Genomic DNA, 22,429 nt, shown 5'->3' with positions numbered 1-22,429 from the left:
AAAAAGATTTAAAAAATGGATTTTTTGTTAACAAAAAGTAAAGTAAAGAATCACAATTTTTCCATGTACCTATTTTTTCTAAACAGTAAACAAAAAAATAAGTTAAGGTCCTTCACTTTTGGAACAATGACTGTCAATGATGGTTCTGAATTCAGGGTCCAGAAATAGTAAATTGCAATGAAAACATAATCAAGATATGTAAAATGCTTCTACAAACAACTCAAAGAAAACTATTTTTTGATTGTAACATTTTGAATTAAGATTTGAATGTTTTTTTTTTCTAAAACAAACATGGCTGCCAAATGGCCGATCTGGAATATGGCCAATCTGGAATGATGCCTTCCAGAGCCTTAAATCCATTCCCGATTTTGGTGGATATTTGCTCCCAGTTTTTCGTGTTGTTCACATTTTTAAACTAAACTGTATGCCTTTGAAAAGGTTTTTTTGTAACGTTCAGGAAACATTACAAAAAAATATAATTACAAAAATAAGTAAAATAACTGAGGAACTGTTTAACTGATTTTCAATGTCGAAAGAAAAAAATAATAATTATGATGCTGACAGCAAAAAAAAAAACTAAATAATAAATCTCTTTTAAATTTTTTATGCATATAAATGGCAACAACACTAATTTGAGCCCTTTTTAAAAGTTAGGGTTATGGGTTCGACTTTAGAATTTTTTGACTTACAAAAAAACGCATAATTGAAACAACGTTCTTTAATCAGAAAATCATTTTGAGATTCGGCCTGAAGTCGTCCACAAATACTTCTCTAATTCTTTCATAAATGGTCCGAAAAATTTAGGAGTAAAAAAAAATTTTTTTTTGGAAGTAAAACTCTAATTAATTTAAAAACAATGTCAAATGCATTTTTCTGCATATTTAGCATGTTTGGCTTAGTTTATAAATTATTTACAACTCCTCAAAAACTGTTTTTTTTTTCACACAGAAAATTTGTTTGTGCCTCTACAAAACAATTGTTTTCGTCAAAATTTTGGAAACTTATAATTGTAAAACAACTGGATGGTGTATTGATTGCTTTTTGAAGCACTTTATTCGGTAAAATGTTTAAACCGTGGCGTGTAATGTTATTTTTGAACTTTATTGAATTTTTTGTTGTTTTATTTTGGTATTTTTTTTATTTTGCTGGCAATTAAAAAAAAAATAATACTGATACAATAGCGTTCAAATCGAGCTATTTTGAAGAGCTCTTGTTGTACTCCTGAAACATTTTGATACTTGGGATATAGATTGTTCTGGTTAAATCAACAATCTGCTACGGGCAATCAAGTCTTTTATGTACCACACAATCAGGTTAATCTCTTAATTTATGAATGACACTGAGTGCTGTGACATTTAGAACGCTTCAAAACCGTTCTATGTCTAGCGTTCAACAATTAACTTAGACACTGAATGTAGATGATTCAACATTTGGTGTGCTACCTGCATTGCCCTCCGTTGCTCTTACCACACGCAATATACTTCCATGCCCGACCGAGCTAATGTGAACTTCTTCATTAGCACTTAATTAATCGGCTTCCACCTAGGCACCGCTAGAAGAAGACCTCAGTGCGCCAAGTAAGTAATTGCAAAGTGCCTCGATCAAACAAACCGTGCAAAACCCCATCATTTTCCGTATCATCATCAACCTCATCCGCCCGCTGCTTCTTAGTTGAGTAACATGAACTAGCTCTACCTTCACAGTCACAATTAATCAGGAGGAGCATCACACTGAGCCCGCTCCCACCTCCACGTTTGAAAGTTATGAAGGAGCAGGGAGGCTGTATTTTTTATCATCGTCCCGCTTCAAGCGTGAGTACGTCACTTTGACACTTGAAAAAGTCGTCTCCGTCAAGCTAATCTTGCGCTTCATTTATTCTCCTACTCTGCCGTATCCGTTTGGCCTGTCCCCCAGCAGCCTCAATCCCAACCTCGCACTCAACTCATCTCAACTCCGCTGATTCATGCATCGGCGAGTGCATCTTTTGCAATTCATCTCCCTTCTCCCCTTTAGGTTGTTGTCTTGTCTTATTGGCCGGGCAAACTGCATCAATCCTGGGTCCCTGGCGTGCCGTGGTGAGTATGCAATAAAATAATCTCAGTCAATCGAAGAAGATCGGCCGACCCTGAAAAGCCTGGACGGGGTTCGGGGGAAAGGTGTGCGCTCAAATTTACTACGTTCTTGGATTACTGGTGCCCGTGCGATCTTTCTTCCATTGATTCGGGTTCGGTGCGCTTCGTCAGCTCCAGTCCGCAGTCCTGATGGATGACCACCTGATTGGACCGGTGCGATGCATTAGTTTATGGTGAGCTATAGGAACACCAGGACGAGCCATAGATCATTGCTGGAGCTGTATCATTCTGGGTGAAATGCTGCGCAAAGAGAGTTATCTAATCGTCTATGGGTTGGTAGTGAACCAAGACGTGATGTTGTAGATCACTTGATGCATGCTGAGCGCCACAATTGTGACTGTTATGGATTCGTTCAATTTTTCATGGGCTTGTATTCGATTCGTCATTTTGAAGGATTATCAATAGTTTGCTCACGATTAAAATGCCGCATCAGCCAATGTGCTCTGAGCCTAAAGGCTTGCCAGTTTTGCGGTAAATTTAGCAATTATTGATTAAAAATCAAATGTAAAAAATGCGCATTTTAGAAGAGCAGGCAAGATTTCGCCGAGAGACTATCAAACCGTAATGAATTAGTGAAAATTTATTACGTTTAAAAAATTACAAACTATAATATTCTTTCTCAAAAAATCTTGGAAAAGCAGTTGCTGGGTAAAACGACGTGTCTTCATCACCGGTGTTGGCGCATTGTATCGATATGCAAATAGAGTCACCGCTCCAGCAGACTCACGCTAAACGACTGTTGACCTCCCGTGGAGCTTGCCTCAGTTGAATCAGCCACGGGGGGTTTCGCGGTTTCGCGCCTCGTCCAAACAGTTTAGTCTTTTACCCACTCAGCAAACCCCCCTTTGCAGCGCTGATACAGTTTGTGTGCGACCGTTCTTTAGTTCCAGCGATTAGCCCAATTCCTTCGCCGAACGATCTCATGTCAATCTAATCAACTTCTCTGATTACTGCTGGCTGGCTCGGCCGATGGTTTGTTTTGTATACAAACGGGTCGCCTCACTCCAGGCGAGTCCGACCGTAACGAAAACATTGGGTTGGGAACCGAGAGCGAGTGCGCGCGAATCGCTCAACGCGACACAACCCCGTCGACCGACCTCCTCGTTAGCAAAGTTATGGTTTGTTTAGTCTCAAAGTATAAATTATTGCTCAATTATTCAATTTATTGTGGCGCGAGAAACGCGAGTCGTGATTGACGAAAGACGCGGCTTTTGGTTCCGCGGTCGCACACACACCACAAATTACACTGGGTGGCGGAAAAATAGCAATTTTCTGCCTAAAGTTTATATTCGTTCATACGTGTTCAGTGATTTTTGCCAAGGACACAAATTTCTTAAGAAACCATGCACCTCCTTTGGTTCCACTCTAACAGTTTAATGCAACTGAACAAATCCCAAAATGAGGTGAAGAACCCTAGCGAAGCCAACCTTTCGATTGGAGAAAGCCTTATATTAGATTACGCCAGGCCTTCTTCTTGTCATTTATTAACATTTGTAGTGCACCATTGCATTACAATGTATTGAAACATCACAAAAGTTAAAGCGGCCAGGCCTTCTAAGTAAATTTAACCGCAGTGGTGATTCGTTAAAGTGTTCAATCAACACCACAATTTGAATCGACAGGGGAGGAAGAAGCTTGGGAACAATTATTCGTTGGGAGCTCCATGCTAAGTTGTTTTGGTGCTCCGGGTTCCTTAGTATCTGGGCCATTTTTTAGGTCCTGTACCCTTCTATGATAGTCAGTATTAAAGTTGACTCAACTCATCGATATTTTTCTTTCGAGCAGTGTAATCTAAAGTGGCTGCCGGTCGAAACTGGCGAGAAGTCATCGAAAAGCAAAGTTATGTGTGAACACGCCCCAGCGTGAGTGTCAAGCGCTGTTGGCTGGCTGGGCCTTACAAAGTGCTGGCGCATGGAAAATCGGAGTGTTTGTTTTATTGAGCGTTGTTTAACTGTAACGCCGAGCAAACTGTTTGTGTGTATCTCTCAGGGTTGTGGACGGAAAACGCGCGTCCTATGACGATGATTAATTTGATACTGATACTTCACTTAATCGATTGATACTTTGAAAAACAGTTGATTTCTTAGAAAAAGTGTTGCTCGTCTCATAACCATTTAACTGTCTCGGCACAGAGTGCTGAAACATACTTTTTGCAATTCCGTCGTGAAACTATTTACTTTTCCTGTCCGGAGTTTTTTTTTAAAAGGTCCAATAAACCAAATTTCCAGTTTTTGCTTTTTGGGTGTTTTTAAGCCCACCTTGAGTCAGGGGTATTTAAAACACCCAAAAAGCAAAAACTGTAAATTTGGTTTATTGGACCTTTTAAAAAAAACTCCAGCTGTCATTCTTGAACGACGAAATAGCCTACTTTTCTGTACCAAAAATAACAGAATCGAATAGCAACACTTTTCAAAATAAATTCTGAAAAGTTCTACTTTTCAGCACTCAAATGGGTGCTGAAATGTTGAACTTTTCAGCACTTGTTTCGAAAAGTAACACTTTTCATCATTTTTTGATTTAAACGATTTATTGACAAAATACATGAAAATTTGACTTAAAATTTCACTCAGTGTGTGTTTTTGGAATTGCAAAAAAATGTTGTATGGAACTCGTTGCAAAACTTGATTTTTTCAGCACTCTTCGTATTTATCCAACTCGGTGAACCTCGTTGGATGAATGTACGACTCGTGCTGAAAAAAATCCTCTTTTTGCAACTTGTTGCATAAACTACTATTTTGCAATTCCGTCTTGAAACTTCCTACTTTTCCTGTCATTCTCGCATGACGAAATAGCCTACTATTATCTACTAAAAATAACAGAATCGAATACAAACACATTTCAAAACAAATGCTGAAAAGTTCTACTTTTCAGCACTGAAATGGATGCTGAAAAGTTGAACTTTTTAGCACTAGTTTTGAAAAGTATTACTTTTCAACATTTTTTGATTTGAACGATTTATTGACAAAATACATAAACATTCGGCTTATAATTTCACTCAATGGGTGTTTTTCAGAAATGCAAAAAAAAAATGTATGGAACTCGTTGCAAACCTTGATTTTTTCAGCACTTGTCGTATTTATCCAACTCGGTGAACCTCGTTGGATAAATGTACGACACGTGCTGAAAAAATCTTCTTTTTGCAACATGTTGCATAAACTACTATTTTGCAATTCCATCGTAAAACTACTTACTTTTCCTATCATTCTCGAATGACGAAATACAAAATGTAAATCTTTTCGTTGAAAAGTTGAACTTTTCAATGCTTGTATCAAAAAGCAATACTTTTCAATATTGTTTTGATTCAAATGGTGAAATGACTAGACACATGGAAATTTGACTTGAAATTCCATACATAGGGTATTTTCAGAATTGCAAATATTTCAAGTTTTGGAATCATTTTATTGTAAAACACCAAAATGATTTTTAAACCGATGGGTATAAGCTGAAAGTAATTGATACTTATTGTTTTCTTTTACAAAGTTGATTGATTCAAAACAAAATTATTCTGAGAGTGAAGTGCTCTTAACTGATTATTAAAAAAATATAAAATTAAAACAAGTTACCAATCAAACAACGTCAACCTTCACCTCAAAACCAACCCATCAGACCTACTTGCACTATGTCTCAATAATCTAGAAGCCGAACCAGACAGTCCACTCTCTCAGCTCGACTGTGGTTGGTGGCGTGACACGTGCTCTCTGCCTCTTCCCTCGTTCACGGCTTGATTTATCGTGGACACCATCCAACAAACCCCCTCTAGTTGGATCGCCAAGACCACTTGCACACACAAAGCGCAGTTCAGTTGTGGTTTGCAGCAAAGTGTGTTAATATTTGTTTAATTTTCTATCATTTCTGTCGCGACGACGTTCGCTTTTCTGGCGGTTGGTTGGTGTTTGAGCGGAGGGCATTCCAGGGGCCTGCCCAGCCAGGATGATATACGTGGGAGAGAACTGGCCTCCCGGCTCTGGAACCAGTTGGGCAAATGGTTAGCGATTACTCGGCGTGCTCTTCTAGCTGTTGTTTGTGTTCACAGTTGGGTTTGTAAATCCAGCACTACAATTTATACATGGGTTGCCCCGACCCCCTTCGATTTGCGTGAAACTTTGTTCTAAGAGGTAATATTGTTCCCTGATTATGAATTCGATTTTTGATATCTCCTGACCTCCACTCTGTACGACCTAATCCATTTTTGAACATTCGATAAAAATCGTGTTTTTCAATAATTTGCGATTCTCAGCGAAGCTAGACCAAAATGACATTTTTTTCAATTTACAATGTGATTTTTTATACGAACGATTTCAGTTTTATTATAATTCAACAATTGCGATGTGCTTTCAATGCGTTTTCTTTACTCAAACGCCAAAAACTATTAACCAAATAAGGTCTGCAAGCAATTTACTACTAACTTGGATTTTTTTAAAAGGAGCCGAAAAATAGGTCTTATGATTTAAAAATTTGATGTTAGAGAAACTTTTATGTACACGCAACGTAGAAGGCCAAGACAATCTTGTTTTTTTTGAAATCATAACCGGCCATTTTGAACACGCTACTTATGAATAGGATTTGAAAAATCATGAAGTTTGACATGCAAAAAAAAATTATTCGCTCTACAGCATTGGCTTGGCGTTCTCGATTGAGAGATTCCTACTCGAAACTAGGTTTCCGAAGGCTTGATTGTTGAGGCAATTGCAAACCTCTTTTTACACCTTAGCTTCCATCCACCCCGGGATTCAAACTCACGACCTTTGGATTGTGAGTCCAACTGCCTACCAGCGACTCCACCGAGGCAGAACCCAGGGAGACGACTCCTACGCCTGGACTGAGCTAACGACTTAACCCCTCTAGGTTAGACCGGCCTTCCCCATCCGATGGAAGGCGTGGTCAGACAAATCTCGTCTCGAAAAATGCCACCGGTACCGTCTGGGATCAAACCCAAGCTGGGGACTGGGTGAGAGGCAACCACGCTTACCTCTACACCACGGTTCCCGGTTTGACATGCATGTTGCACTTTTTACTGGACCAAAGTGGCCAAATCTTCCTTCGGGCACCTGGAACCGGTCACAGTAGGTCAGAATTGATTGTTTACTAATTGGACGCTAGTAGTAGGCTACTCTGTTGAAATCATGACGTTTGAAATGCAGCATGCCTAGAAACCACCGGGGTCCCGGAACCTGGTTCTTGTGGCCAATTGTGAACTGTGTTTATCTTGGGGGATCTTTATGCGTCCTATCTTGTCAAGAACGACATTTTTCGTTGATATTTGGCCGAAGGAGTTTTTTTTTAATTATCGGAACATCTGGCCACATCTCGGTACCCGTCGTCCACGCAGGATGAAACCCCCTTCAATCGATTCCCAGGAAGGACTTGGGGAACCAGCTGTAGAGCGACTAATTTGATTTGATTTTGAAAAGAACCTGAAAAATGTCAAAATTCATCAAAAAACCCAATCGACCCTCTCTCAATTGTAAATGCGGCCTCGTTACACTTCATGGGTCATGGGCAATGCTTGAAAAGGGATATGTCACTAAATGGGCCTGCCCGATATTTGATAGAACTTTCTGTCAGCGATCATTTTCGAAAACGACATTTGATCGCTTACCCACACAGCATGATCGTCATTGCACACAAAGGCAAAGCGAACGAAAAAAAGAGCACCACTCAAGCAGCCGTCCGAGCGAGACATCGTGCTCTTTTTCTTTCTCTCGTTGTTGTCTCTCTCTTTTCCTTGTGTTTGCTGCGTGGTGACAGATGTCATATTCGACGTCGTCGTGCTATCTTGTCGCACCCGCCATTTTTGCGTTTTAATGTTTGACCTTGAATATTCAAAAACGAGAGCACGCAATGTAAACAATAACAAACACGTTTTGTTTGGCTCACCATTCTGTGCATTGTCCCAAAGTTTGGTTGAAGTTGGTTGCTGGAGTCCCGAGTTATAATTACAAATGTTTACGGTAGTCTAGCTTGTACGTGCGACAAACGCATCCTGGCCTGAAATCCCTTTGGCCTTTTGTCGCACTTACATCAATTTTCATGGAGTGACAAGATAGCACGACAAGATTGAAACTACTTTCATACTACTTTCATATAAAGTGACAAAAATGCACGGAGTTTTTTCGGTTTTTGTTGAATATCTCCACGGTGGGTAAGAAGGGGATTATTATGCAACTTGCATGCACCTCGGAAATTCCTCCTGGAGGTTGTTGGGGGGACTATTCTGAGTCAGAAAAATCGATTCCCAAAATATTCTGTCGGTGAAAACTGATTTTATCTCGATTTGAAGTTAAAAAACCTAAAATATCACCTAAAACCTCAAAAATATGCCTAAAATCTCGGTCTAACTCTGGACAAAGATGTTCATTTTCATCAAGATATCAATTCTTAGGTCCCAAAATATATTCCTGACATAGTACACCTTAAATCGATCCATTACTTGAGTCCCAGCATCATCAGGAGGTGTAAAATAGCGTTATTTTTAAAAAAATATTTTCAATTTGTTCTGGTAAATAAACTGTTATGTCTGAATTCAAAAACTAATGTTGTAGTATTGTTGCAAACAAAATGAAGAACAATTTTGCAGAAAAAAGTATGACATTTTACCCATTTTCGGTAAAGTTATGTCTATTTTAGTGGGAAAATTGAAGCTAATTTTCAAAATTCTTCGATATTTAACTCATTCCTGTGATAAACAGCTACTATGATCATACTCTGCAGGATGTAACAAAAGTTACATTTTGGCGGTCATTCAGAGGCTGGTTACGGTGGGAATACTGAGCTTAAATCCAAAATATGAGCTTGATTGAACTTAACATGAGTTGGCGCTTTGCATTTGAATTTTTAATGGGATATAGCCCGTGAAAACTTTTTTTTTCAAAAATGTGGATTTTTAGTCGTTTTGGCCACTGAAGAGTTTATTTTCAACATCATTGGCGTGTAGGACAGATCCTTGTTCATGTTTGGGTATACGTAACATTAAAGTTTTGAGCAAAATTAAATGGCTCGACGCCTATCTTTTCTGCTGAGACGTTTTTTCGAAAAATTTCAAAACTTTGAAGGCCTGTACAGAGCTCCAGAGTGCTTCAATTCAATGTTATTATACCAAAACATGCGCAAGAATCTGGCCTACTAGCCAATGATGTTGAAAATAAGCGCTTCAGTGACCAAAGTGACTAAAAATCTACATTTTTTTCAAAACATGTTGTTTACGAGTTATATCCCATTAAAAATTCAAATGCAAAGCTCATATTCTGGATTTAAGCTCAGTATTCCCACCGTAACCAGCCTCTGAATGACCGCCAAAATGTAACTTTTGTTACATCCTGCAGAGTATGATCATAGTAGCTGTTTATCACAGGAATGAGTTAAATATCGAAGAATTTTGAAAATTAGCTTCAATTTTCCCACTAAAATAGACATAACTTTACCAAAAATGGGTAAAATGTCATACTTTTTTCTGCAAAATTGTTCTTCATTTTGTTTGCAACAATACTACAACATTAGTTTTTGAATTCAGACATAACAGTTTATTTACCAGAACAAATTGAAAATATTTTTTTAAAAATAACGCTATTTTACACCATCTGATGATGCTGGGACTCACGTAATGGATCGATTTAAGGTGTACTATGTCAGGAATATATTTTGGAACCTAAGAATTGATATCTTGATGAAAATGAACATCTTTGTCTAGAGTTAGACCGAGATTTTAGGCATATTTTTGAGGTTTTAGGTGATATTTTAGGTTTTTTAACTTCAAATCGAGATAAAATCAGTTTTCACCGACAGAATATTTTGGGAATCGATTTTTCTGACTCAGAATAGTCCCCAGACAAAATCCACAAGGAGTTTCCGAGGTGCATGCAAGTTGCATAATAATCCCCTTCTTACCCACCGTGTCTCAGGATTGAAATCGAATTTTGGGGATCTGTGAAGGTCAAAAGGTGAGGCATTGTGAGCTGCACAAAATGGCGTTCTTAACTCAATTTGGCCCAAAATGCACGTACGACAAGTTAGCACGATGGCGACGATATGAATGCGATCGTGGGAGAGATGATTGGTAGAATGTCAAACGACCATTCTCTGAGTGTTTGTTTTTGTTTCTAAAAAGAAGTCAATGAACTTTGCGTGGCAATCATTCGTTTGTGTGTGTAACGTACGGAAACAGAATGTCAAAATCTGTTTGTCGGGGTGAAGACGAATAGACGATTTTTCACTATTTTTTTGAATATTTCTGAAATATAGTATATTTTTTAACGGTTGGCGGGAAATTGTAAGCAACACATATTTTCTCGTATCCAACGAGGGAATCTAAACTTTACTTATGTTAGCCCATGTCTAAATAATAGTTGTTATAATACGTGCAAAGAAGGATTGTTTCTCGTCCATTGTAGTTTTAGTCAAAGTGTAAACATTCGGTTGTCTGTAACTAATTCAGATTAGGTTACTTGTTTTTTTTTACGAAAAAAAAAATGCAACCTAAGGGATTCGGGCGGGGCAACGCGGTTACTTGGCAGGATAGTTCGTGTTATGGCCTCCTTTTTTAAAGTGATTTGTGGAAATTATTTCCTCCTTCTTAAGTCAAACGCGGACGGTGGGGCAACGCGGTTGCTTGACAGGATCGATCGTATTTTTAAGGTGTCCTTGTTTCTCACTAGCAATGATAATATAAGTCCTTTCTTTATCATTGTTGATCGGAAGGCGCGTTGCCGTGTGTTCTTTATTTTTTAAATTTGTTCTATTTGTAAAATCACCGAAATAAATATTTAATTCCAGTTCTGTAAATATAAGAGCTGGGACTTCGGATATCCGGATAACTAGCAGCATTGATAATTCTGTTTGAAAATGAACTAACTAATACATGCCATCGACTCACGACTGTGGGCGGCATTAAGACGACACAACACAATTTTACATTAATTCAAAAAGCCTTTAATTTTGTATCAAATGTATTATGTTCGGACACTATTATCCGAAAAACTATCCAATCCGTCACATTTTTGTTTTAAAATCTTTTTTGTGTTTCTCTAATAACTTTATCCCAAATAATTTTCATACCTGATCCGATTTTCCTACACCCAAAGGAAAATTATAAATTAAAATCTGCAACAGTGGATTTGCTGCAGAAAATGTTATACCCCTATATCGCAAAAAATGCATGAGGACAGTTTTCATGCAGATTCTGATATACTTTCATGCCGCCATGCATCACAATCATGCGACCGCCGTTTGGGTGTACAACTCTTTTGATTTGGTTTGATTGAAATGATGCTATCTGAGAACAAAACTGTTATTTATCCGGATATCCGAAGTCATTTGAGCTCCTTTGAGGCAATTGTAATTTATGAAGTATTTTTAAACAATCAAGCGTTATCAAAAATAGATTTTATTGTAAAAACATACTGATAACATACCATTCCATAGCACTACTGGTCGGTTGGCACGCGTTCGTTTACAAAATTTTTTTCGATAATCAATTATGTATCTTGCTGCAGCCGGTTGCCTTAGATTTTGAAAATATCAACCGAAAACACATTGCTCATGGTAGCATCGCTTACTATGGTGAATCCTGACCTAATACCCATCTTACTAACCCCCTCAAAACTAATGTGATACTTTGTCGGAGAAGCAGCCGAGTTAGCGGTCTTCTTCACTCAAGTATCGAACTAACATTCCCAGCCACTTCCCCGTGATCTTACCACTAGTCGTGGCCGGCGCCGTGATTGATCAGCCTGATATGGGGCCTTTGAGAGTTGCGAAGTAGTGATGATTGGTTCCTACTTTTCATCTGTCATCCAAGGAGCAAATTTTGGAGGCCCTGGTCAATAACGGAGTAGTAACTATGCAATGTTTTGCTATGTTAAAAAATGCAACCTACGGTTTCACACCAAGCACTCTAAGCGTGTTTTTTTTCCATAAAGTCATTTTAATTGTTCGTAAGCTTTTGCTAATTTTTATGATTGTTATATAATGCCGAATTTGATCAGTTAAAACATTGAAATAATTTCACAAAATTTTACTATTTTTAAAGTTATGATTTGTCTTGTCGTCAATGCAGAAAACTAATTTTTCCCATTTTCCTTTTTAGTAATAACCAACCATCAATGAGCCACCAACCACCAGCAGCAGCGGTGCATAGAGCGCGACCTGCGTATGTGCATCATAAAATCGCATAAATCATTAGCCCCCGCCCGCCCAACAGCAACACAGCCCACACATTCCCACTCTTCTTCCGAACCAAGGCTTAGCCGAGCATGAATGCTTGTTGGTTGAGTGCCAAACGAGCGTGTAAAACAAAAGCTTCTCGCGGCCAACTACGACGACGACGACGACGACGACGAAACAACAACAAAACATAGGGAGAATTAAAAAACGGAAAGAAGCAACAAAAAAAAAAACCGACAGCAGTAGAGGGGCGGAGCCAAGCGTCTATTGGCTGCTAGGCGGCTAGTTGTCTCTCTCTCTCTCTCTTTCGCTCGCTGGGTCTGATTCGTGTCTTTTCCACCTAGCTCTCTGTACGGTCGTGCCGTTTTCCCCACCCAAGCAACCCATGCCATGCGCCGGGCGGCTAGGAGAACCGAACCGATCCGCCACCGTTATGCTCTCTAATGTTCTCCCTCGCTCTGCCTCTCTCACACCCTCTCTTTTTTTTAAATGATTGCAGCTGACTCGCTCTCCGGCCGTAATGTTGTACCCCCGGTTATGCTTCGGCTATGCTCTGACGATGTTTACATTGCGGGCCCGAGACCGAGAAGACGAGCTTCTCGCGATTGTCACTCTTGGCTGGGTTTTCCCGACTTTTCCGACGCCGTTACATCGGCGCCACCTCCCCCCGAGGACGAGGAAAAGAGAGCGGAATTTAATCGGCTTATCAAGACCCCTGCCGCCGCGTCATCTTCTCCCCCTCGTTGAAAGCATGTTCAAACTTCGAAATAGGTTGTCGCGCCATTGTGTCTTGTCTTCATGAAAGCGCGGCCGCACGAAAAAAGCTTTCGTGTGGAAAGTGCCATTGTGCATTTTTTTGTTGTTTTTCTTTGCATGCAAAGGGTGTGAAAAGTTGAAGCTACGAAAACAAATGGAACATTCTAGGTCGGCGGCGAAATGACAGTGCTGAGCCGAAAATGACATCAAAGTGAGCGGCAGAGCTTTCGAAGCGATTGTCGGACGGGCTTTTGATGTCAATGCGCACGGTGCTTTGGGGTTCAGGCGCTCGCTTACTTTGCATCTTATTATTGGCTAGGTTTTGTATTCAAATTTCAGTGAGACAAAGTTTTAATGATTTGAATTGAAGCTGAACACTTTCTGGAACGATGACTTCATGTCAGTCATATTTTCTCATGTTGTGGTGGTTTTGATAAAACAATTTTTAATTTTGAACTTTTTAAATAAAAAAAATAAATTAAATGAATGAAAAATTATTACACTTAATGAAATGATCACTGGCCTTTTTTCGAGTTTTTCGTGTGCGTTTAAGTTTTCTGAGCAGTGTTTTTCCACTTCATTTTGTTTTGTTTTTCAAAAACAAGAATAACATCATTTCACGGAAAGTGCTGACCAAGTCAAATCCACATATCAATGAGATATTTAAGGCCTTACTTATGATTTCAATGGGGTTAACCTTTATTATTTTAGTGCCTGATTACGAATCCGAGTTTAATTTTTTATATCTCGTGAGGAAGGTATTTTTTTCATTTAAAACCAAAAAGTTTAATCTTGCAAAGTTTTCTGTGGGGCTCATGGGGTGGTTTTTAAAATATTATGGTCCACCTAGAAATCCTCATGTTTTCAAGACAAATAAATAACAAGTTTTCTTTCACAAAGAAAAATTACTAAAAAATATTAAATCTTATCAAAAATAAGAACAACACTTGGAATTACAGCTCAATTGTATAACCTAAAAAATTTCCATGAATTTGGAAAGTACCGTAAAACGGGGTGACTTTGACAGGTTTGATTTTTTGCCTTTCTTACTGAAGAAAGGTATAGGGTTTGCTTTTGGCTCCGACGCCAAATCAAGCTTCGTTCCCAAATCATTTCTCGAGCAATATTCATTCGAAAAATCTGCAAAAAATCATGGACGATCGATTTTCGACGCTTCGTCGACAAGTTGTCAAGTTGAGCTTCACATGCAGACGCGAGCAATGCTGGCGCGTGATGCTGGCGCGTATAGAGTTTTGATACTAGATTACCCCCTTTTAGTGCAAGTTGCTTTATCGATTGCTTGTTCATCACACATCGCCTATCATTATTTTCTATGCTAAGCTTCAGTGAACGCAAACTAGACGCAAGCAGCTATCTGTTCTGAAGCCTCATGCTCATTATTTTGCCTTTCTTTCTTGTTTTGCTCATTCTCTGATCGATATCTGAGCGAACGAATTTCTGGGAAGCGTCCAAGCTTCCCATGTGCCAGTGACAACGCACATCGCGGGTTTGGTTTTCTAGCTTCGGTACTAGCCTTTTTGTGTATTAGTATTTTTGTTTATCGTACCAGCGCACCAAGGTGGTTTATTCGGTACGTTTGCGTTTGTCGTAGTGAAGTCCCGCCGAGCGCTCAGTCGTTGTTTGCTTCCCAATCCCAAAAACGCCTAAATGCATACTCTGGCTTGCTTATTGAAAGCTCACAATTTTGCCTAACGCCTAAATGACAGTTTAGTGAATTACAGTAGGCGTTTCAAAGCTTTCAAGAACATTTATGCGGCTTTACCGTTACATCGTTGTTTACAACACGGCAAATTCTCGTGTGTTGAAACACTTTCTGCCAGTCATTTTGTCACCACTTTAACGCTCTAGAGCAAGACGGAATTACTTTGTTTTCTCGTTAATTTTTAATATTTTGAAAAGTGCAAAAAAACACTCAGAGAATACGAACAATTTAGCGATATGCAGAAAACATTACGAACATCGCAAATTGTGAGCTAATTCTCTGTCGCAAAAACAATGTGTTCTGATTTAAAAAATCGAAAATGCTTGTGTGCGAGCACAGCTTACAACCGGCCATGGCAAATGGGGCAAAAACCAGCGCTTTTCAGTTATATGAAAAATGAATGGACCATTCTTTATTTTGCTATTTCTTTGAAAAAAAAATCAACTGCCGTTAACTTCCTTTTGTAAGAAAGGCTCTATCTCACCCCAGGTGGGATTAAATCGGGTTTTTCCGTGAAATGAACAATATAAATTGAATACGTATGGAATCAGAGAAGTGTTCAAAATTTTTCAAGAAGAAGTTTTCATTTAAAAAATTAAAAGTTTTAAAAGTTAGTTCATTTAATTATATAAGTGCCATGATTTTCTCAATAAACATGATTTGGAATTCAAAAAAATAATTAAAAAACGGAATGCATTTTCGGAGTCTTTGGTAATTTCTCCATTAGGAGAAGGTAAAGAATAAATACCATGTGTTTTTTAAATATAATTCAAAAAAATCTTCAAATGTAGGCCAAACTTTACCGTCAGTGGGGATGACATTGGGTCTGGGAGTGAGATTGGGTCAAAGTGATTTTTTACGGTTTTTACCATTTCTCAGGTTCTTCTCAATGAAACTAAATTCTGTTAAAAGGGTTGTTTAGGGGACATCTAAAGAAGACTTCGCTCAAAAAAAAATCGTTCCTAAAATAAATCCTTTTATTTTGGCAGCTGTCTAAAGTTGAGGTATGTTTTTAGCCAAAAATGACCTCTCGAAAAATCATGTTTCTAATATTTTTGTAGGAATTGTTCAAAAATTACCCAAATGTTTGAAAATCTGTACTTCAAACATTGTAGCATGTCAATACGATTCCCTCGAACAAGAAACACTGTTAGAAACGAAACGAAACTATTGGCACTACGCCCCCCGGGGCATGGCCTTCCTCTAACGTGGGATTTCTGCTCCAGCGCCTCTGACGAGACAGGAGAAACCGGGACCGACGTTTTACTTCACCATCCGATAGAAGCTCAGTGGATAAGGCGGGAATCGAACCCGCGTCTCATAGCATCATCGGGATCGGCAGCCGAAGCCGCTACCCCTGCGCCACGAGACCCACCCACTGTTAGATGACTTGTTTTTACCATATCGTTGTATTTATTTGAGCATTATTTTAGTTTCATTTGACCCAATGTCACCCCCTCTAAGGGGTGGGTAAATTTTCAAACTATTGGCATTTAAGGTAGTGTTCATCAAAATCCACCATATTTTGAGAAAATGTTAATTAACTATCTTAGAACAAATCTACGTTGAAAGATTTTCAATATTGTTTAAATTGTTTTTATTATGAAGAAATTACGAGGTGTATCGTTTTTTTTTATCTATAGTCACCCCCATTGACGGTTATAAAATGTGAAAACTTTTGATTCATGCTTCTAATTCCGTTAAAAACAGCTTTAAATCGACTATTTTATCAACAAAACTAGTTTTAATTAATTTCAGGGAAAATTGTGACTTTTTTTCACAATTTTAATTAAAATTTGAATGTGTTTTGTTAAAAAGCATACAAACTTTGTTAACTAAATATTAACATTGATTTTTTTTCTTAAAAACTATATTACCACCTTAAACTTAATTTTAACAAGAAAAACTATTGATAGTCATAGTTTTTCTTGTTAAAATTAAGTTTAAGGTGTCCAAAGTTCAAAGTCACAATTTGGATTGTTTGTACTACTTCGGATCGCTCTTCAAATCAAATTAAATTATCAAAACTGGATCGAATTTGATCATCACAGGACGAGGAGAAATTTTGATTCAACGATAGTCAAAGTTAAATTAAATTATTGAAATCACGAGGGTAATTAATTTTTAAGAAATTGTTTTCATCAAGCACCTATTTAAAAACTGAACATCAATACACTAAAGAAAACGGTAAAAGTTGCATAAATTACAAATAAAATATCTTTTTTATTTTTTTTTTGCGAAAAATAACTAAAATTGATATTATCTATTTGGAATCAATATTATCTATGAAATAGAAGATTAAAGTTATATTAGTAATTGAAACATTTTAAACCACTATTAGTTTTGTCTCGGAAACTGACGAGTTAGGATTTTTGTTGCACTTATTTGATTATTTCGCTAAATTTCCTTTCGGAAATTATCCTTGCCACTCAGAGTTTATCTAACACATGTAGCCTAAGAAATTATACTTTTTTTTATTGCAATGTACACGACAAATAAATTAAATTCAATATGAATTAAGAAACAAACAAAACAAAATCTGTTTAAAAAAATTATCAAAACAACATGTTTTTTTCAGCCCAACTTAATTTGAAATTACTCTGAATTTTTAAACCGACAGTAAATAATAAATAAAGGCAAATATGGTTTCGAAATTTTGCGGAAAAATCCGTAGACTTTCAACCTCCATATTGTAGTTGATGCATATTTTTTATTTGCTTGATATAAAATTTCAGAGAAATATTGAATTATAAACATTTGACTTTTGAACAGGTTTCAAGCATTTTCGAGTTTAATTTCACTATACGAACAAAAAGTTAATAAAAAATTAGGTATTTGTTGATAAATTTATAATTATTTTAAATTTCATTAATAGTATCCAAGATTTCATACATTCCAAAAAATAGTCCAACTTTGTGTGTAGTTTTGGGATACCGTGGATATTTTCCCTTACACCCTTAAAAAAGTGGATCATTTACACTCCTCGTCATCCAAACTCCCTTTCCTTGTTTCTGATGCGCGATGGAGATGGAAGCGGACAGCAAATGGTTGTCAGGGCCTCGAATATCTTTTCTGATGGAGTTAGTTTTATTTCCTACAATAATTGATTAAAATGATTGCGCAGGCTCAACTCGAGTGGAAGCATGATCTTTGGAGTTCCCAGACAGGGCCAAATGGTTTTCTTAGAAGGTTGTATGTTAATCAGCATAATATTAAACCAGTTCAAACACATTTCTTTTTTTTTTTAAACAATTTTTCTGAAGTCAAGAATACTTCAAAATAGCATTTTCTTGAACATAAATTAAACTGTTTATTGGCAATTCTGCTTTTGATTAGTGCGCTGACAACGGGGACGCGCTGTCTTGTATTTGAACGCTCATTTTCATTTCTTTTTTGTCGCTGTTTGTGTGCTTGGGTGCGTGGTTATTATTTATAGGTGAAGGGATTTTATCAAATGATCATTATATTGCATTATATTCAATTGATTATATAACTACACTATATTTTACACTGAACACATTATACAAAACACATATGAAACTGTAAACTGGAGCGTTTGGTACGGTATGTCCACGCATCCTTCCTCCCCTGTAGATTTTGTGAAATGTGATCCGTTCTCAGAATCCTCTCTGCGGTAAACACAGCGTAGTAGGGCTGGCCGCTTTAATTTTTGCAATACATTTTCGGGTGTTCTCGGATGTACTGCAATTATTAATAATGACAAGAAAAGTGCTTGTGGCGTAATCTAATCACAAGACTTTCCAGCATGCTTTCATCGGACTGGCTGCGTTTGTGTTAGATTAGATTAGATTAGATTATTGGCAATTCTATTTTAAAGTTCAAGCTTTATTTAAAGGATGCCTTGAATGTTTTTCTTTGATTTTTATTCAACCAAACAGTACATTTTTTATCTGTCTATATAAAAAATTTGTAACAATGCAATCCAACACTCTTCCAATAACTCCCTCCTTTTAAACGTAACTTCAACCTTCATATCCATCTCTATCACATTTCTTTCACCAAAAGAACCATGTTTCGTGCACTCAAAAAAAAAATAATAATAATTTCGAACAAAAAAGCACGAGCTGGTTCGGTTCGCATAACATTCCTGCGCGTTCCCGGGGCAACAACACCGACTGACTGACTCTGACTCTAACTAATTGGATCATAAAACTATACAACGGCCAAACCGCAATTTTGTATAAATTTCCCTCATCCTTTTTCTCCGCACGCTCAGCCTCAAAAACAGTGATATTCTTAACTTTATTACAACTGTTCAGTGGTGTGCACGACGGTACTTATGGTACACTCTACCTCCTTTTGCGTTGATGTGACCCTTTAGGGTCTGGTGTGTGTGGAGTACGGGCAACAATAAAATTTAAGGAAAAAAATAATAAGCAGCTCAAGCGCTACTACCCGTCTAGAAACGGTGGAAACGGCTTAAAAAGTGAGGTTAGGGGGGTCTGGGAGGAAAACAGGAACAAGCTATCCAATAACAATACTGGAAAGCCATAATATTATAACAAATTATGCTCGTCTCGTCGGGATTCTCCTCTCTCAGGGCTCTGGGAGATGGATTCGTCGCCGTTGTTGGCTGCGCCGCCGTGCAAAACGTACAATAAAAATCATAATATAATTTACGATCTTGCTCACCGCGAAACGGCCAAGTGTTTGCCGACGATGAAGAAGCACTGCAAAGGAGGCTGTTTGGATATATGTTGAGGTGTGCTTTTGATGGACAACCCTGGAGTGCCAGGTCAGAAAGTATGATGAGGCTTTCTTCGCGAATTCTCCTCGGTCACGGATGGTTGAGTTTCTTGATTTTGACACAGACACTTCTCGGGTGTGGAATTGCCAGGATTTGTGTGATTGAGAGACGTATTGAATGTAATTTAGAGTTTTCAAAATAATTTTTAACAATGCGTTTATTTAGATTTTTAAATAATATTGATCATTACTGTACCATTTGTAATTTTATATTCCAAGATTTTTGTTTTGTTTTGCTTCTCTCTCAATGACTCTACTTGAAGCATGATGCATATTATTTATAAAACAGTTTTGATATATGTATTCTAAGTCAGCAAATGAAGGAGCGGCCGTAGCTGACTGGTTTCGGTGTTCGCTTTGTAAGCGAATGGTCCTCTGCTTTCAACGAGAAAGTATAGGAAATATAAATCTTGAAACTCTGAACATGAACGAAAAATCAAAGTCGCTCGAGTCGGGGTTCGATTCCCCGTCCTTTGGATCGGTAAGCAAAAATGCTAACCACTAGGCCATCGCGGCCTGGTGAGGGAAAAAGGAATTAGGAATACTGATATTACCAACTATATACGCGCTGGGTCCTTGTCCGTTTGACAAGGGTTCGGAAGTTCTAAATAACTTTTGTATCTAATTGATGCAAACGTTCTTCAGGGCAGGGCTTGTTGATAAAGCTGAAGTACCTCGCGCTCGGCTAGCCAGCGTAGAAATGGGTCACCGAAGCTCGGCAGAGCTTAACACCTTCCAAATGCCCGTGCGAGTTATTTGTATGTATAGAATTTAGATCTAAAAATACATGAAAACAACTCAATTTGTAAGAAGCCACCACTGTATCCAAATTTCCTTTCTCAATCATTTGTATGCAAGTTCAGAGAAATATGGCAAACTTCACTTTGTTGCTCCCAATATAACAAGTAAACCATTACTTTTCCCACCCAACCGAGGCGGGCTACATAAATGGCGAAAGCCCTGAAACAAATAAAAATCTTAAATTATAACTAAACCATTCACCCCCTCCTTCACCAATATCGAACCAGCAACAACCTAGCCAAGCAGTTCCCTCCTCCCACGAACAGCCAGCTTCATATCATCATTGGTTAGTTCAATTACGGGTTGGAACTAAAACCATCACCACCACCACCACCAACGCCTGGTTAAAAGCTTAATGGCTGGCTAATAGCTAATGGTCGAGGGAGAGAGAGAGAGAGGGAAACAAAAAATAAATAAATAAATGTTTTGTGTTACAACCACAACCTTGTCTCTCTATGGTAGGTGGTTGAGTTTGTCTCTTTCTAACTAGTATGTAAATAAATGTATGTAAGTTACGGTATCGAACGGAGTTATCAATGTTCCTTTGACAAGAATGTGCGGGTTGAGTAATTTTAACCGGCAATATATTACTGCCATCAAAGTAAGAACATTATTCAATTTAAATAATTTTATGGGCAACTGTGATTTGAATGTTGATAAAGAGAATTGGATGAGGATTAAACAATTTCAGACATCATGTTTTTTGAAACCAAATTTGTTGCCCCTTTACTGCCCCTGATCGCATAAATGTCAAATATGCATTTTCATCGTTTTTCGCGAGATCTTTCTGAAAAGCCTATAACATCCAGTACGTTGTTCTAGATATCAGAAGAAAATCCATTTTTTTTTTGTGAAAACTTAAAACGTAACCTTATGTGTGTGACAAACTTCAAACGCGGTTTTCTCAGCTTGCTGTTTTTGCATATGGGACAATTATGTGAACATGGGCAGTTTAGGTGGTTCGTGCCTTCTTCACATTCATTAAGTAAATACATTCAGTCAAAATATAATCACCTTCTCTGTGATATCAATTCCCTTAACACGTTTAACACGTTAAGTTTCATCACTCATTTCTTTTGATACGGTTTTCAGATCATCAACCGTTTGGGCTCGTTGGAAAGGTCCATCAAATGATAGCAAGATGGTTTCGGATATCATTTTCAACAAATTGTCCGAGATCCGGCCTCTGAAAAGTTTTAAAATATCACTTATGTGCTCATAACTTCAGTTAGGGTTGTCAGCTGTCCAATATATTTTTACTACTTTAACAACGGGTTGTATGATTGATTCGGACATTATTTTTATACTAAGATTCGGCTCCTGAAAAGTTGGGAGATCGAAGTCAACCATGCGCGTGTGCGGTTCAATTTTTTTCGCTGTCATTTTGGTTCTTCAATTTTTCCAACGCGAAGAATCATCATAGACAAGATCAAGATCAGTCAAGATTTTCCAGCAGCAGCAAATTCATTCGGTACACTTTCATGGACAACGAAGGAGTCCATCGGCAACGTCACCAATCCCAGCTGAAAGTTGTGGTTGGCTGCTTTAAGTCGAAGAGAGTTCATCCGGTCGCAAGTTTGTCAAATAGGAAAAGTCCTGGAACTCAAATGAAGCTGGTCTTGAAGATTACATTATCTAAAACAAAAAACTCTCTCACTTATACTCTAACATTCGCTCAAACCACATAAGACATCCACGCCAACCTAATTATATACGCGGTAGGGTGTTCTCTTAGTCGTTCGCTGTGAGTTGTGGATTGCCTGCTTCTCTAATGAAGGTTCGACTGAGGGGGCATGCTTATTAATTTCTCGTCGCTCCATACCCTCAGTGACGTGATGGGAACAAGGGCGTCTATGCAAAGGGTCCCTACACCGCTACAAATTTCCGGCGCACGTGGGTGTACAGATTACGGAGTAAAAGATGATCGAATTGTTCACCTAGCGCTCACATGTGTTTCGGGACCAAGTTGCCTGCGGGTATGGGATCATACATACATACATACATACATACATATTCAAATAGGTCAGTGAAGGTGACATTCGGTTGGTAGTGTGTTTCTACTGTTTTTTGATATCTCCTGTCTAGGGGGTGG

At 38.1% G+C, this 22,429-nt stretch overlaps 1 protein-coding gene across 4 annotated transcripts in view; it reads right to left on the bottom strand.

Moving 5' to 3' along the window:
* The window catches only part of LOC6035520 (doublesex- and mab-3-related transcription factor 1), a 253,077-nt gene that overhangs the window by 27,060 nt on the left and 203,588 nt on the right, over window positions 1–22,429 (bottom strand). The gene's annotated exons all lie outside the window — the stretch shown is intronic.

This window comes from Culex quinquefasciatus, chromosome 1, assembly GCF_015732765.1.
Source record: "Culex quinquefasciatus strain JHB chromosome 1, VPISU_Cqui_1.0_pri_paternal, whole genome shotgun sequence".
In the NCBI taxonomy this organism is placed as follows: domain Eukaryota; kingdom Metazoa; phylum Arthropoda; class Insecta; order Diptera; family Culicidae; genus Culex; species Culex quinquefasciatus.
The sequence above is the reverse complement of the archived record's forward strand: the minus strand, read 5'-3'. Positions and strand labels throughout refer to the sequence as shown.